Here is a 14667-nt window from a genome sequence, read left to right as displayed (position 1 = left end):
GTGTTTGAAATTCATTTTTATAATAAATGTCGTAGTTCTGTTTGATGCAAGGTATACTGGAATATGGAGGGAAGAATGCCAAGCTGATAAGATGGGATCTTTGACCTCCAGAAGGTCAGAGAGGCAGATCAAGTGCTTTGCCGTTGTGCATGATTGAAGGGCATGGAGAGGTGAAGGGTGGAGAAGTACAGGAAAGTCACATGATACAGACTGGCTTGTTGCAGATTGAGGGTGGCAGTAGGAAGGGCTAGCCTGGTAGGTGCCATCTGTTTTCTCAGGAAGACCCCTCAGGGGTTTGGTCACTATATTTTAGGTCTGGTTCTCAGGCCACAAAATTTGTTTTGCTTTGTACCTGGATATGATCAGTCAGTCTTTGGGGACAGCACTATATTCAGACTTGGGTGACTGTGCTCAGAAAGAAATGATAGTTTGTTACTCCAGAGTGAAGGAGCCCTTTCCTATTGACAGGATTCTGGATTTTGCTAGGGTACTGCTTTTCTGTATCAAGAGATCTGAGAAATGAAATTTAATAATACTGAGCTTGCTTGGTGAGCATGGAATAATATGATAGAATACTTGTGGGGGAAGTTAGAAAAAAGCTAAGGTTATTGATTTGCCTTCTATCTGCTCAGTATTCTACTAAGTGCTTTTGCATACAGTAGGACATTTAATTCTCCCAGTGGGCCCGTTGTACTCAATTTACAAATGAGGAAACCAAGGCTCTGTCCAAGCTGGTAAGAGGATGAACTCAGATCGGAAGGAATCGAGTCCCTCAGATTCTAGGAGCCCACACCCCTAAGTGTTACTGTATGCAGTTCCCACTTAAACTTCATGAAAGAAACTTGTCCCACAACAGAGAAGATGGCGTGTCACTTAGTTGCAGTATTGCTCAGTCTTGGGTGATTCTGGAGTCAAAATAGCCTCCTCTGCTTTTTCTAGATTTTTTAAACTTTGTAGATCACTGTTAAGATTTTTTAAAAAGATTTTAAAAAATTTATTTGACAGAGAGATTGAGATCACAAGTAGGCAGAGAGGCAGGCAGAGAGGGAGGGGGAGGAGAGGGGAGGAGCAGGCTCCCCGCTAAGCAGAGAGCTCGATGTGGGACTCCATCCCAGGACCCTGAGATCATGACCTGAGCCGAAGGCAGAGGCTTAACCCACTGAGCCACCCGAGTGCCCCAGGATTTTCTTTTTAAGTAGTCTCTACCCCCAACGTGGGACTCCCAACTCACAACCCTGAGATCAAGAGCCACATGCTCTATTGAGCCTGCCAGGGGCCCAGATGTGGTCATGTTCTTTGTTTAAATATGTTAACACCATCACCTGAGCCCTTTTGTCCTCCCATCTTCTTGCTTTTAGTTTGGAAGACACTGCATCTCATTGGAGGGACTTTCAATATCTGCACACACTGGTTTTGCGTTTATTTTATTATCTTAATTTTATGGGTTCTGAGCATCCTCCAAGCTCCTAACTTGTCACCCTCCTTCCCTCCTTCCTTCTCCATTGGATTTAAACTCAAATTCTCAGTCTGACTTTGGAATACTTCTCTGGCTCCAACCCAGTTACCAATTTAGCCGTGGCTCTGTGGATTGCTAGCTATTGTTATTAACATCCCTCCCTTCTTGCCCACTTGTATCTCAAATCAAATCCAGTTACTCACTGTACCTATGTGTCCTTGATTTCCTGCTTGGGTGTCCTTGTTCCTGTTGTGTTTTTGGCTTGGAATGTCATTCTTCCTAGGAAGCCGCCTTGTCTGATCCCTCCCTGGGAGTAATCACTTCTTCCTCTGGGTCTCATAGTGGAGAATTCTCTTTTATGTCTCCTTTATGGCACAGTATCCTTTCTACTGTATATTTCAGGAGTTTGTGTACATGCCTTTATCTCTCCTACTAGACCATAACCTCATGAGCAGATCTATCTGGTTGACCTTTGTGTCTCCTCTAGTGTCTAGTTCAGTTCTCTGCACATAATGTAAATAGATAGATAATAAATAAATAGATGAATGAATAAGCAGAATTTAAGTTTCTGCTCATTGGTTTGGATTCCCCCGCCCCCCTTCTTTGCCCTTCTTTTTTCCTCATTTCTTCTCTTCTGGGTTTTCCCTTACACTGACTCAACCAGCTTGTCTTCACCACTCCCTTTTCTTACCCAGATTTTGCCTCATTCTTTCGCTATTAGCAGTCACTGTGTGGGAGGGCCACAAGCTGCTGGTCAGATTTTCTCCATCCTTTTGTGGCTTTATCCTGTCCAGGAATCATATGACCAGCATGAGAACTGAGTGGTGATTACATTAAGATCTTAATAAAAAGACCATGTGTCAAGAGAACAAACCTTAAGATTTGTTATTTTGCCTTCAGTGAGAAACTTTCTGATCCACATTTCAAGGGAGAGGGAAAAGATCCTTGGGTACATGAGAGGTCTAGATCAAGGCATATATTCACATCGTGAATTGTGGGGTATGAGAGGTATCTTACTGGACCAAAGAAATAACGTTCAGGAGCGGCAGAAGCTTCCTCTAACTGTTAGTGTTGAATCCTGGAACTTTTTCAACAGCTGGAAGGAACATTAGAGATTTGCGTCGTCTTACCTTCCTATTTTCCAGATGAGAATACAGACCTGAAGAGGCCAACCGATGGGCCCATAAAAACTGGGATATTTGTTGTCTAGCATTTACTCCCAATACTGAATGTAGCTTGTGGGGGGAACTACTAGCTCTTTGAAAACAGTGGAAATTTCCCTTCAAGTGGGGGCTTCAGGTCTCTAAAACTGGAGAGCTTTTGCTGACATGTGGACTCTGGTTGGTAGCTGGCTGGATTGGCGGCAGTGTTCACCAGAAGGGCCCTTTATGAACTGTGGTGACCACTCCCGGTGGTTCCCGTCTGGGGGTCTGCTCAGTGGGGCTTCCGGCTGATAAAAATCTGTTCCTTCTACTTTTGAAAAGGGGCCCACGTTTAATAATAAAAACATTTCCAGTCTTCCTTGCTCTTTTTCTCAGCCCCCATATTCCAAATTTTGTTTTGGGCTTAATTTTTTTATCTCAGCCTAGTTGTATTAATTTTTTATCAGCTAGGTCAGACGTCAGTAGGAAGCATAGGAGAGACAGAGTGGCTTAGAGGCTCAGTATTGGTTTTTGGTGCTCTTTAGGTGAATCTTTTCTACCCGACTCGTAGAATAATGTATTTTACTGTCCGTGAAATAGTGCTCAGTGAACCGGTTGTTGGCAGATATGAAAGGTTACTGTTTTGTGGCTAGGCAGTAGCAGTGTAAATAGATCAGCTGGCCCAGAACAGGAAGTCAAGTGCAAACAGGATGTGCTTGTCTTTACTGTAATTTTGTGTGTCTGTGTTTTGAAACTTGGTGTAGTTAAAAAGTCAAGACTTCTAGTATTTGAGCTTGACGAAAGACGTCTCTGTTTCTGGTTTGAAAAGAAGCTAAGGCAACTAGTCCTTCACTGCCCTTGCCTTTATACAGGGACACATCTTTCTTCTAGGGATCAGGCCATTCTTCCTGGTGCATGACAGGTTTTCCTCACCTACACCATGTTGCATCCATGTGCTTTATAAAGTGAAACCCCTGAGTGCCTGCTGGTCTGTTACTTTTGGTAGATAAGGGATTCAACTGTGCTTTGCTATTTATTTCTTAATAACAATAAGAAATCTTAGCCTGTAATTCACCAGCATTTTAAATTACAGGGTCCTTTTGTTGGATTCCAGGATTTTTAGCACACCTTTTGAGTGTTTCCTGAGTATGGTAGTTTACAAATTATCCCGGGGCCTTGTTAGACTTTGAATTGAAAATTTCCTTGAGTGTTGGAGGCTGGATCTAATGCTAACTGTTGAACTGTTTTACCCTATAGGCAAGTTTCTAGAGAGGACATTAAATAAGCAATTCGCTTGGGGTGGGAGGATGTGTCACTCAGCTGGTAAGCAGTTTTAGGAACCCCTGTTTTCTGAATCCCCTTCTCATTCCTCATTGCTTCTCACTGCTGAATCCTGCTTTATTAGGTTCTTCTGCAGGCTGGATTTGAATAACTCCTGTGGGGAATAATCTTGAGATCTGTGGATTATCATAGACACTATGAGCTATTCCAGAACAGGTCCATTCTGATGGTCTCCAACCATAAACTAATGAATATGGGGCAGGTGAAAGACTGGGTAATGTTTTTTGTGCAATCTGTATCCCTGCACATTGCAGACTGTCCTTCCACTTCGTAATTCCAGGAGCAAATAGGTCACGTGGCACATCTTAGCATCAGTGAGGCCAGCATTACTATGTGAGCACTATGGCATCCTTGAGTCTGTCAAGGAGTGGTGAATGTGAGCCAGTCTGCACTTTATATGTGGCAAAGAATAAAACCCGAAGACCAGGTTAAGTCCAGGTGTTCTTTCCAAGGAGAGAATATGAGGAGGATATGAAGGTTTTCTTTGTGGTATGAGGCAAATTCGAAATCTCCATTTCTGCTCCTTGGGATAGATAGTAGGCATATCACATCCTGGCAGGCGCAGAAAACATTTCAGAAAGTCAGCATAATTTTCAGATTGAGCTCAGACATCAAACTAAGCCAAAGGTCTGTGGGAGGAAGGGGGTGGTTGGTCTTGATTTATCCTGGATTCATCGCAAAACATTAGACCCCATCTGACTTAAGTGCAGCAGGGCGGTTATGGAGCACCGGTGGCGGGGTGGGATGAAATGGAGGGGAGGCAGAGATGTTCGGTTCTCTGGCTCTGATGGCCAAGAGGGTTGAGGAGCTAAGGCAGAAAGTCTAAACTGGCTGCGCTGTGGGGAAAGTGACAGACTTGTGGGCAATGTGGTAGAACAGGGAAGAAGTGTCACACCTCAGACCCCCTATGAGAGTTCTCCCAGGATTCCGTAAGTTCTTCAAGGATCATGAGAAGACTACATTGAGGGACGCCTGAATGACTCAGTGGGTTAAGCCTCTGCCTTTGGCTCAGGTCATGATCTCCGGTACCTGGGATCGAGTCCCAACTGGGCTTCCTGCTCAGAGAGCCTGCTTCTCCCTCTCCTCCAGCTCGTGCTCTCTTTCTCTTACTCTCTCAAATAAATAAAATCTGGGGGTGGGGGGTGGGGATAAAACTACATTGAGCCTGATGTAAAGTTATCATCAGGTCTTAAAAACAGTAGATAGGGGATAGAGCAGATAAATTTTATCACTTTAAAGAACATTAAAAAATATTTTATTTGTGGCCAGCTTTTTGTGAGCGCCTATTAGGTGCTAGGCTCTGGAGTAAATGCATGACATGCATTATTTTAATCCTTTCTGTTGCCCTTTAAATGCAGCTGGTTCTGTGTTTTTGAGGAAAATTAGGTGTAAAGGGACTAAATAAATAACACCAGGGCTCAGAGTCCTCGTTGAGTCTCCACCATACCATACATTTGGCTGCAGTAACTTGTGTGGTCCACTTTGGAAAGGCAAACTGCATAATTTTTTTAAAAAAAATTTTAAAGATTTTATTTATTTATTTGACAGAGAGAGATCACAAGTAGGCAGAGAGGCAGGCATAGAGAGAGAGGGAAGCAGCTCCCTGCCGATCAGAGCCTGATGTGGGGCTCTATCCCAGGACCCTGAGATCATGACCGGAGCTGAAGGCAGAGGCCTAACCCACTGAGCCACCCAGGCACCCCCAAACTGCATAATTTTGACCCTAGAAAGAACTCATGTCCCGAAGCGCTGCCTTTCCCCAGGGCATGGGCTGTGCCAGAAACCTGCTCAGCGAATCCCTGGCTTTGTTAATGGTTTTGTTTGTTTGTTTGTTTTTTCAAATATTTTTAAGTAATCACCACACCCAATGTAGGGCTCAAACTCACAACCCACTGAGCTTGCCAGGCACCCCTTTGTTAAGGTTTCCATCCCAGTTGCTCAGAAGTCAGTCCCTGTGATAGTAGCTGGTGAAAGCAGCAACTTCTTCAGTCTAGAAAGAGCTTGTCTGGTAAATCCTGTTTTCTGCACAGGAGTACAGGGGGATCAAGCTCTTTATCCTTGATGAGCTTTGTCATCAGTTTTGATGGAAGAAGGATCCTGTGGTAATTAAACTGCACGTCCGTTTATTCTGTTTTCAGCTTGTTTGAAGACCGTACTCGGAACTGCTTTCTTTCCTGATTGACTCGCCCTTTGGGCCAAAATGCCTGGGCTGAAATTAAATGTGTAGGCTTCTCCGCTGCAGTGTTCAATCTGTCATCTCTCCTGACCACCACACTAAGAAGCAGCCATTTAATTGGTCAGACCCCGAGGGTGAGATTTTGGCACAAGTCCATTGGTTAGAATTACTTTTCCCTGAACTTCATAGCAGATGCTGAGGTCCCTCTGCAGATATCTGTCATAGGCCAGTTGAAACCAGGGAGTTTTCAAGAACATTTATAACTTGTGATTATTGTGTATGGTTTTCACTTGTTTACAACAGTTATCACTTCAGGAAAAGAGCTCATTTATTACCAGCGGAAAGTGAGACCTCTCTCCTTTCTCCTTCTTCACATTGTCAGTTTAACCCTTTGTGCTCCAAAACCCTCGGCTGTGGTTTCTTGTCTCCTCTTGCCTTGCTTTTCCTCCCCCATTGCTTGGGCTATGCCTGTCGGTAGCTACTGGCCAAGCTCTGCTTAGACCCTGGCTGTATCTGGTGCAGCCTCTTCAATTTCTGCCATTTCTGTACTCTGTTATTCTACTTCTCCATGTGTTGTTTTTATTTTAATTTGTATTCTTTACAGTTCTTATTGCAATGCTGTGTGTTCTGGAACCAGAGCTCTGGGAGGTCACTAAAGCCTTCTGTGCCTTTTCACGCAAGGAGAGGACGGACATGCCAGATCTTGTTCGTCCTCGAGGCTGTCCCTTTCTGGCTTTCTAATGCTGTCATAACGGATAATTTTAACATTTTTCTGCTACTTGTAGAAACTCACTGTTGTTGTTTTTTAAGTCATCTTAGCAGACACTAAAAACTTAACTTCACCAAGTGTGAGGTAGGCATGTTCCTATTAGACCTTTCCCTCAAGGGACTGCTCTGGTTATTTGGGTTTAAAACCCTTAATTTGCTCATCACCCTGGAATCATGAGTGTGGCATTTTCAAGCATGAATTTGTCTTTTTTTTTTTTTTTTTTTTAAAGCTCTATTGCTGTTATCATTACTAAGACTTCAGGAAACACCTGTGGTCACACTTACCTGACACTCATGCTCACAGTTAAGCTGTAGACTTCTGTTTCCACTCCCTTACTGTGGGAGAATACTTGAATTATACAGATTTTAGCTCACCGATTAAATGCGTGATGCTAGCGTGCTCACCCCCTTGGCAAGTAATCATGCGGTGGGGGACCTTGCCTGGTTCTGTTGCTCTCAGAGTCCCTGTGCCTGGAAGAGGGCTTGGCCAAGAGTAGCGCTAACCAGACGGGCAGAAGAATGAATTAAATTTATCGGGAGGTGTCCGGAGATGCTGGGAGAGCACAGGCAGGGTCAGAGGAGTTTTTCCTGAGGAAATAAGTGCTGCACGAGGAGGTCAGAGCCAAGGGAATAGCTCACAGGAGGTTCCTGAAAATCAGAATAAGCTTGGCATTTGAGGGGCCAGAAGAACAGCAGCAGAGCTGGAGCTAAGAGCTCGGAGGATAAGGCCCTGAGCATTGAGCATTTGCTCTTGTCATTACTTCATGGGTACCGGTGAAAACACTTATTAAAAGGAGAGCAATAGAATATTAGGTAGTTGAGACGGTTAAGTCAAAAACCCCTCCTCTAGCTGGAACAGAGGTGGGCAAGAATAGAAACTGAAACCTCTTAAATATGGATTAATATTTCTCTTTAGAAAGTTGGGGGTCTGTTTGTAGCATTAGTACCCTGAAGTGGTAGTAGGTTGGAAATGGGGTTGACTTACTGGATGTATAAAATAGAATTCTGGATTCCTCGGGATGGTTTTTTAGTCTGCTGCACCTCTTACGAGGTCCTCATGTGTTGAAAGGGCAGCTTGGCTCGCCGGTGACGTCCACGGTCTCTCCCACAGGCAGCTCACTGACCTGCTCTTCCAGCACACAGGCTCTGAGTGACTAGTGCCATGGGGAGGTTGTTGTGGAGGGTGAAAGCATCCCTCTCTTTCCATAGGACCGCAGATTAATAACCCTCTAGCTGTGTGACCCTGGTCTAGTTAGCCAACCCTTAGGGTCCAGCATCTGGGTTTATAAAGGGAACATTTTAATTCGGATGTTTGCAGGATAATTGTATAGATGCAGACAAAACCACTCATTTGTGCACATGTTAGGTGTTCTGGAGAGTTTTTACTTTTCCTTTAAAAAATGATACTTTCTAGGATCATCTGAGAAGGGACTTCTGAACTCCGGAGTTTGAATACCTTCTATTTCTCCCTTCCCTACCCCTGAAATAATAGCACAGGAAATTCTTTCACCTAAAGCTTTGATCCTTTATACTGAAGTCTACCTTGGGAGCTGGAGGACACAGGAGTCCTAGTATCTTTGAAGTCTGACATCTCAGTGTGAGTGGAGGCTCTGGGAGCTGGTTTGGAGGGAGGCAAACTTTTAATCCTTAGCCCCATGCCTTATTATAATGCCTACGCTTTGCTGAATCTAGTCTAGTACCATCTTGTGCTCTTGGTGTGAGATTAGAAAGCTGGTAAAGGTTGGCTCCCTCTTTTTTCTGAGCACCTGCTCTGTGTCCAGCCTGTGAGGTGTAGGTAAGCTTGTTCCTGTTCCACCGAAGCTCAGGGAGGCCACTTTCTCAAGCTCAATCAGTTATTCAGTATTAGAGCTAGGATTCAGGGTCATGTCGAACTGATTCTAAAACCAAAGTAAAACATAGTTGGGCTTTTTTTTTTTTTTTTTTTAAATTAATCTCGTCCATTTTCTAAAAATTTAAGTCCCAAATGAAATTCCTCTCTAGGAATTAGGCATTATCTACTACCCACATCCTAAGGACTACTGCGGAGGCTGGGAAATGTCTATTAGGATCTAAAGCCTTTGGAAATGTTTTCCTCCACTGTCCTCCAGCCTGGTGAATGATCCCTTGTCAGCCCAGACACTGCCTCCGCGGAGCCGCTCATCTGATTCAGGCCCGGGGTTCTCTAGTCCCACAGTATACTGGTCTCCTCTGGGACTTAGAGGTTCGGAATTCTTTATTCTAAAAGGAACTTCTCAGAAATGATCTCAGTGTCACAGAGAAATGCCTCACTGTCACCGCCCAGCAACTGAGGGCAGTGTGTACTCTGCGACTCACTTCCTCGCCGATGAAACAGTGGCCCTAGCTCATGCTCATTGTGTCGTCACCGCCACTTTAAATCTTCCCTGGTCAGGGCGGGCACCGTAGTAGGCAGGTTTACTGGAAAATTTCAGGTGTGACTTGGAGATTCTGTTTTAAATTAAACAGTACTGAGGGATTTCAAGTTTCTTTTCAAACTTATTTTTTAAAAGTAAACAGCCTTCCAAGTTGAGAGATGATTTTAAATTTCAGGTGAGTTTTCAAGGGTTGATTCTTGATTGCGTGGGTGTTGTGATCAGCTGTGTCAGAGCCCCACCCAACTCAGTCCCTTAGGTGGTAGCAAACTCAAGCATGGGGTAACCAGAGAGAGAAAGAGTAAGAGACATGTTGGGCTTTCCAGCCAGTAATCACTACTGAACATCTAGGCAGTCTCCATTTTATAGTTTGATGATGACTTCTTTTAACATGTTATTTATTAATCACTTATTATAGGTTAGGCACTTTATGAATATTATTTTTCATCCCTACTTATACAAGTGAGGAAACAGACTCAGAAAGCTTGGCTCCTTTATACTGAAGTCTACCTTGGGAGCTGGAGGACACAGGAGTCCTAGTATCTTTGAAGTCTGACATCTCAGTGTGAGTGGAGGCTCTGGGAGCTGGTTTGGAGGGAGGCAAACTTTTAATCCTTAGCCCCATGCCTTATTATAATGCCTACGCTTTGCTGAATCTAGTCTAGTACCATCTTGTACTCTTGGTGTGAGATTAGAAAGCTGGTAAAGGTTGGCTCCCTTTTGTTTTCGATAAAGGACTTTTTTCATAGTCCCTTTATGTCACTGTAAATGTTGACAGAATGCTTTGGGCCCTAAGGAGAGATAACTAGTACTTGCCTCATTGGCTGTATTGATAAAATACTTGAATGTTCCTCTGACCTCCGTTTGCTCATTCCACCAATCTGGGTGCCCCTGCGAGTGGCACTTCCTAGATGCAGATAAAACAGTGAAGACAGATGGGGTCCTTGCCCTCGGAGGTTCCAGTCTGCAGGTAGACAGGCTATAAGCAAACAGTTATAATGACGGATTATAACAGTGCCCAGGAGGGCAGCGGAAAGGGCAAGGAGAGAGCGTATGACTGAGGGGGACTCCTCTACATGGCTGGCATGGGAGTCATGGCCTGAATGATGAGGAGGAGCAATCCAGGAAGGAAGGAGCTCAGAGTGTGAGACTGTGGAAAGGCCACCATGGCTTGAAGCTTAGTGAGCCGGGAGAGAAGCAGCATGGCACGAATCAGGGAAGTGGGCAGGGACTAGTGGGATAGGCAGGGTCTTTTAACCATGCCAGGAGTTGAGTTTTCTTTCTAAAATGCAGTGGTGGTGGTGGTGGCGGTGGGGGGGGGCGCACCTGCACAGTTCAATAGGTTAAGTGTATGACTCTTAGTTTCAGCTCAGGTCATGATCGCTGGGTCGTGAGATTGAGCCCAGGTTCAGGCTCCCCACTCAGCGGGGAGTCTGCTTGAGATTCTCTCCCCCTCTCCCTCTTTCTAAAAAATAAATAAATCTTAAAAAAAAAAATGCAGAGGGACTCCATTAAAGACCTTTAACTGTGTGTGCACTGGGGAGAAAGAGCTGGAGAGAGGTAAGAATGAAGCTGGGAAACTAGTTAGGAGCAGTTCTTTCATCCAAGATGCCATTTTAAACTCTGGAATTACAGTAGATTCCTGCCCTCATGTGTTAATTCTAGTTAAGGCAGTTCACAAGTAAGCCAGTCATATCAGTTAGTGCTAACTCTTATGTGTGAGATTAGAGAGTGATATTTCAACTGAGGAGTGAATGGCAAGAGGGAGCCAAGTGTGTGGTCTCCTGGCAAGAAGAGTCCAGGTGGGGGCGCCTGGGTGGCTCAGTGGGTTAAGCCGCTGCCTTCGGCTCAGGTCATGATCTCAGGGTCCTGGGATCAAGGCCCGCATCGCATCGGGCTCTCTGCTCAGCGGGGAGCCTGCTTCCTCCTCTCTCTCTGCCTGCCTCTCTGCCTGCTTGTGATCTCACTCTGTCAAATAAATAAATAAAATCTTAAAAAAAAAAAAAAAAGAAGAGTCCAGGTGGGACTTCAAAGAGCAAACAGCAAATTCTAAGGGTCTAAGGAGGGAAATGTGTGTGATAGATCAGAGATGGCGATTGAGATCACTGCTGGGGCAGATAGGGTAGGGAGAGGAATTTATGACATCTTCAAGCTTAAAAATAGTATCCACGGCCACCCGACAGGGCTCTGCTTGGGAGACAAGAGTGTGTTCAGAGAGGATGCCAGAGACAGCCTGGGAGCTCCCTACCTCATTGAAGGAGAGAGGGGATGACCAGCAAGGAGGCTTTTGAGGTAGGCAAACGAAGGGCACAGAGCTGTGGAGAGTGTTTCAAGGAGGAGGGAAGGGTCACTCATGTCTGGCACTGCTGGGACATTGACTCAGAGGAAGATAGAGAAGTATCACTTGGATCTGGCCACTTGGGATTCCTTGGTGACCCTGCAAAGAAGAAATTGGGTAGAGTGGTTCAGGAGAGACTGGAGAGGGTAAAGAGTGAATTTGAGATTGAGGAAGTGGAGTCAAGTATTTGGAGACATATCAGTGTAGCAGAGAGCCAAGAAAAAGACCTTTACTGAGGAGTCAGGGGTATGGGGTCAAAATATTTTGTTACTGTTTTTTACGAATATTCTACTAGATGCTTTAAAATAAAACTTTTAATTGTAATATGAGTAGAGTATACAAATTTTAAATTTTAAATTTAAATTTTAAATGTATGATTTAAATTTACACAAAGTAAACATCTGTGTATATAAACAGCACTCAGACTAAGAAATCAAATGTTCCCAGAAGCCCTCTTGTTTCCCCTTCCATTTATTATCTTACCCCAAGGACGACCACTGTCCTGTTTCTAACACCGTAGATTAGTTTGCCTGTGTTTGCATTTTGTATAGATGGAACTGTTTAGTATGTGTTCATTTGTGCCTGTCTCCCTTCCCTTATTGCTAATCTGTATCGTCACTTAATCACTAATTTGTTTATTCTCAATGCCGCATTTAAATAGCACAATTTGTTTTTCTGTTCTGTTGACGGACACTTGGATTGGTTTCCACCTTGGGGCTGACAGTCGTACCGCTATGAACCTTGTGGACTCCTTTTGGTGAATGTGTTTCTGTTAGGAATATACCTGGAAGTGGAATTGCCAAGCGATATGTGTGTGTGTGTGTGTGTGTTTTATGTTGTACCAGTTTACACTGTGTGTGTGTATGTGCATGTGCGTGCATTGTATCTGTTGACACTTCTGCCAGGTAAAGTTAGAGTTCCAGTTGCTTTAAACCCTTGTCTACACTGGCTAGTATCCCATTTTCCCATTTTAGCCATTCCAGTGGGCAACTGGTGTAACATGTTCAGTTCTACTCTGTACTTCCCTCGTGACCAGGGTGAGTTTTTAAATCTGGGAGATCCTGGAGCATGCCTCTGTGCTGATGGGAAAGCTATGGTAGAGATGGAAAGCTTCAAAAACTGTATACTCTTCAGCCTATTCCCCTCAGACTGCTTTTGTTATTATTTGACTGATTGTAGAATCAGGAGGACTTCTTATAGCCTGCAGAGCACTGGCTTCACAGTGGAAGCAATTCAGGTTCACATCTTGGCTTTACTACCCTCTAGCTATGACCTTTGACAAGTTATTTCACTTCTCACAACCTTGTTTTCTCACCCAAAAATGGGATGAACATTTCCAACGTGCCTTGCCAGAATTGTGAGGCTCACGGGATAAAGGGCTGGGGAGTCCGTCCATAGCTCAGTGCCTGGCAGATGAGAAGCATTCTTCCAGTGGAGAATGATGACTTTCTTCTTTACTTCTCAAAACATGTAATTATCAGTTATTTCAAAGAGGCAGAGCTAAACCATATTGATAGGCTTTCATAGCATTTCCTTTCAGAGTCATTGCAATTGTACTTTAATTGCTTTTTAAGGATAATATACAAGATGAAGCAAAGCCCATTCTGTATTAACGATCCACAACGTGGACCATTTCTCCGGGTGCACTTACAGGCTGGCTGCTTTGAACAATCCCCGGGATATGGTAGTGACCACAGGCGGGCTTGCCACGGAACCGGTTTCTGGTTTGCTGTGTCGGAAACCTACTTCTTCAAGGAGTGTGGACATGGTGATTAGGTTTTTTTTAAAAAAGGATTTTTGTGAAGTCTTACACAGTGGGTTCACTCTATGTCCATTAATTCTGAGATCTTGGGTCTGTGGAAAGTCCGTTGCTGCAGAAGTACCTTGGCACACAGCAGTTAATTAAAGTCTGAACAGATTGGAGGAGAACATTGGGGACAGAACTTGACTGTCTTAGATTTGGGTGGTTAGCAAGGTGGCTTGGAGCTGCATCACACAGTAGCCCTTATTTCCCTGGGGTCCTCACATTCTGAGCCTTCTCCATGGGTCTACTCTGACCCTTCTCTCCTCTCTGACCCTTTCCTCCTCGGGAAAGCCCGTGACAACCACTGATCCCCCTAAAATGATTTGCCTGGGGCAAATGAACAAGTGGAGAAGTAACTGTCTTAAAATTACTTAGGATTCTAGGACTTTAATAGGGAGAAATCACATTATCTCCCTTCTTGCCTCCAACTATGGTTGTACTCAGCCTACCTGGGCTAGGTCATTTATCTTACCCTGTTATTAAAACTGTAATTTTCCTGTTCAGCAGAGCTTAGTGTCCCAAGAAATGCCAGTATCCTTGTCAAGCTGACAGACTCCCAGGTGCTGACTAGCCATCCTGGCCCCCTCCCCACAGGGTTCCTCAGCAGGGAGGAGCAGGTTTTCTTGTTCCCCTCAGCCCTGCACCTCCCATCTTTCTCCCTGTGGAAGAGGAGGGCCTGGCAAGTTTCAAACAAGTTCCGTAGGACAGCCATCGCGAGACTGTGTTTGAGGCTGAAATCACCAAGTCCACATCTTTTCTGAAGAGGATGGGGAGGGGACCGGGGGAGGGATTTTTAAGCTCTCTGAGAAGATTTGGTCATTTTCTTTCAAGATCAGGAGGCTTGCAGATCAGAGAGCGGAGCGTCTCATGGTGTCGCCATAGGCAGAGCTCACTACACACCCCACAGTGTGTTGTGTGGGGTTCCATTTCCAGCCCTTCGGCAACATCATTAGATGCCAAGGGGCTATCTGTCCAGGGTCAAGGGATGAGAAAATACCGCCAAGAAAAAAGTGTTTGGCTTGTATGGCAATGTTGAAGTGACCACTCTTTCCTTGCAACTCCCCAAAATAACCTCGAATGTAGTTGCTATTTAGGCGTATCATTTTCCAGTCTGGCAGGAGAGGACTTTGAACTGATAGCTTTAGGAAATGGTATTTAAATATAAGTCAAAAAGAATAAAAGTGTAGTCTTCTGACGTTGGTGCCCCTGTCTGGCTGGGCTGCGCAAGTCTGTAGACATTTTAGCACCAGAG

General features: G+C 44.6%; 1 protein-coding gene across 6 annotated transcripts in view; it reads left to right on the top strand.

The window, feature by feature from the left end:
* The window catches only part of RFFL (ring finger and FYVE like domain containing E3 ubiquitin protein ligase), a 66635-nt gene that overhangs the window by 28314 nt on the left and 23654 nt on the right, over nt 1-14667 (top strand). The window lies entirely within an intron of this gene.

This window comes from Neovison vison, chromosome 5, assembly GCF_020171115.1.
Source record: "Neovison vison isolate M4711 chromosome 5, ASM_NN_V1, whole genome shotgun sequence".
NCBI classification, from domain to species: domain Eukaryota; kingdom Metazoa; phylum Chordata; class Mammalia; order Carnivora; family Mustelidae; genus Neogale; species Neogale vison.
Note: the sequence above shows the minus strand (reverse complement) of the source record. Positions and strands in the feature narration are given on the sequence as shown.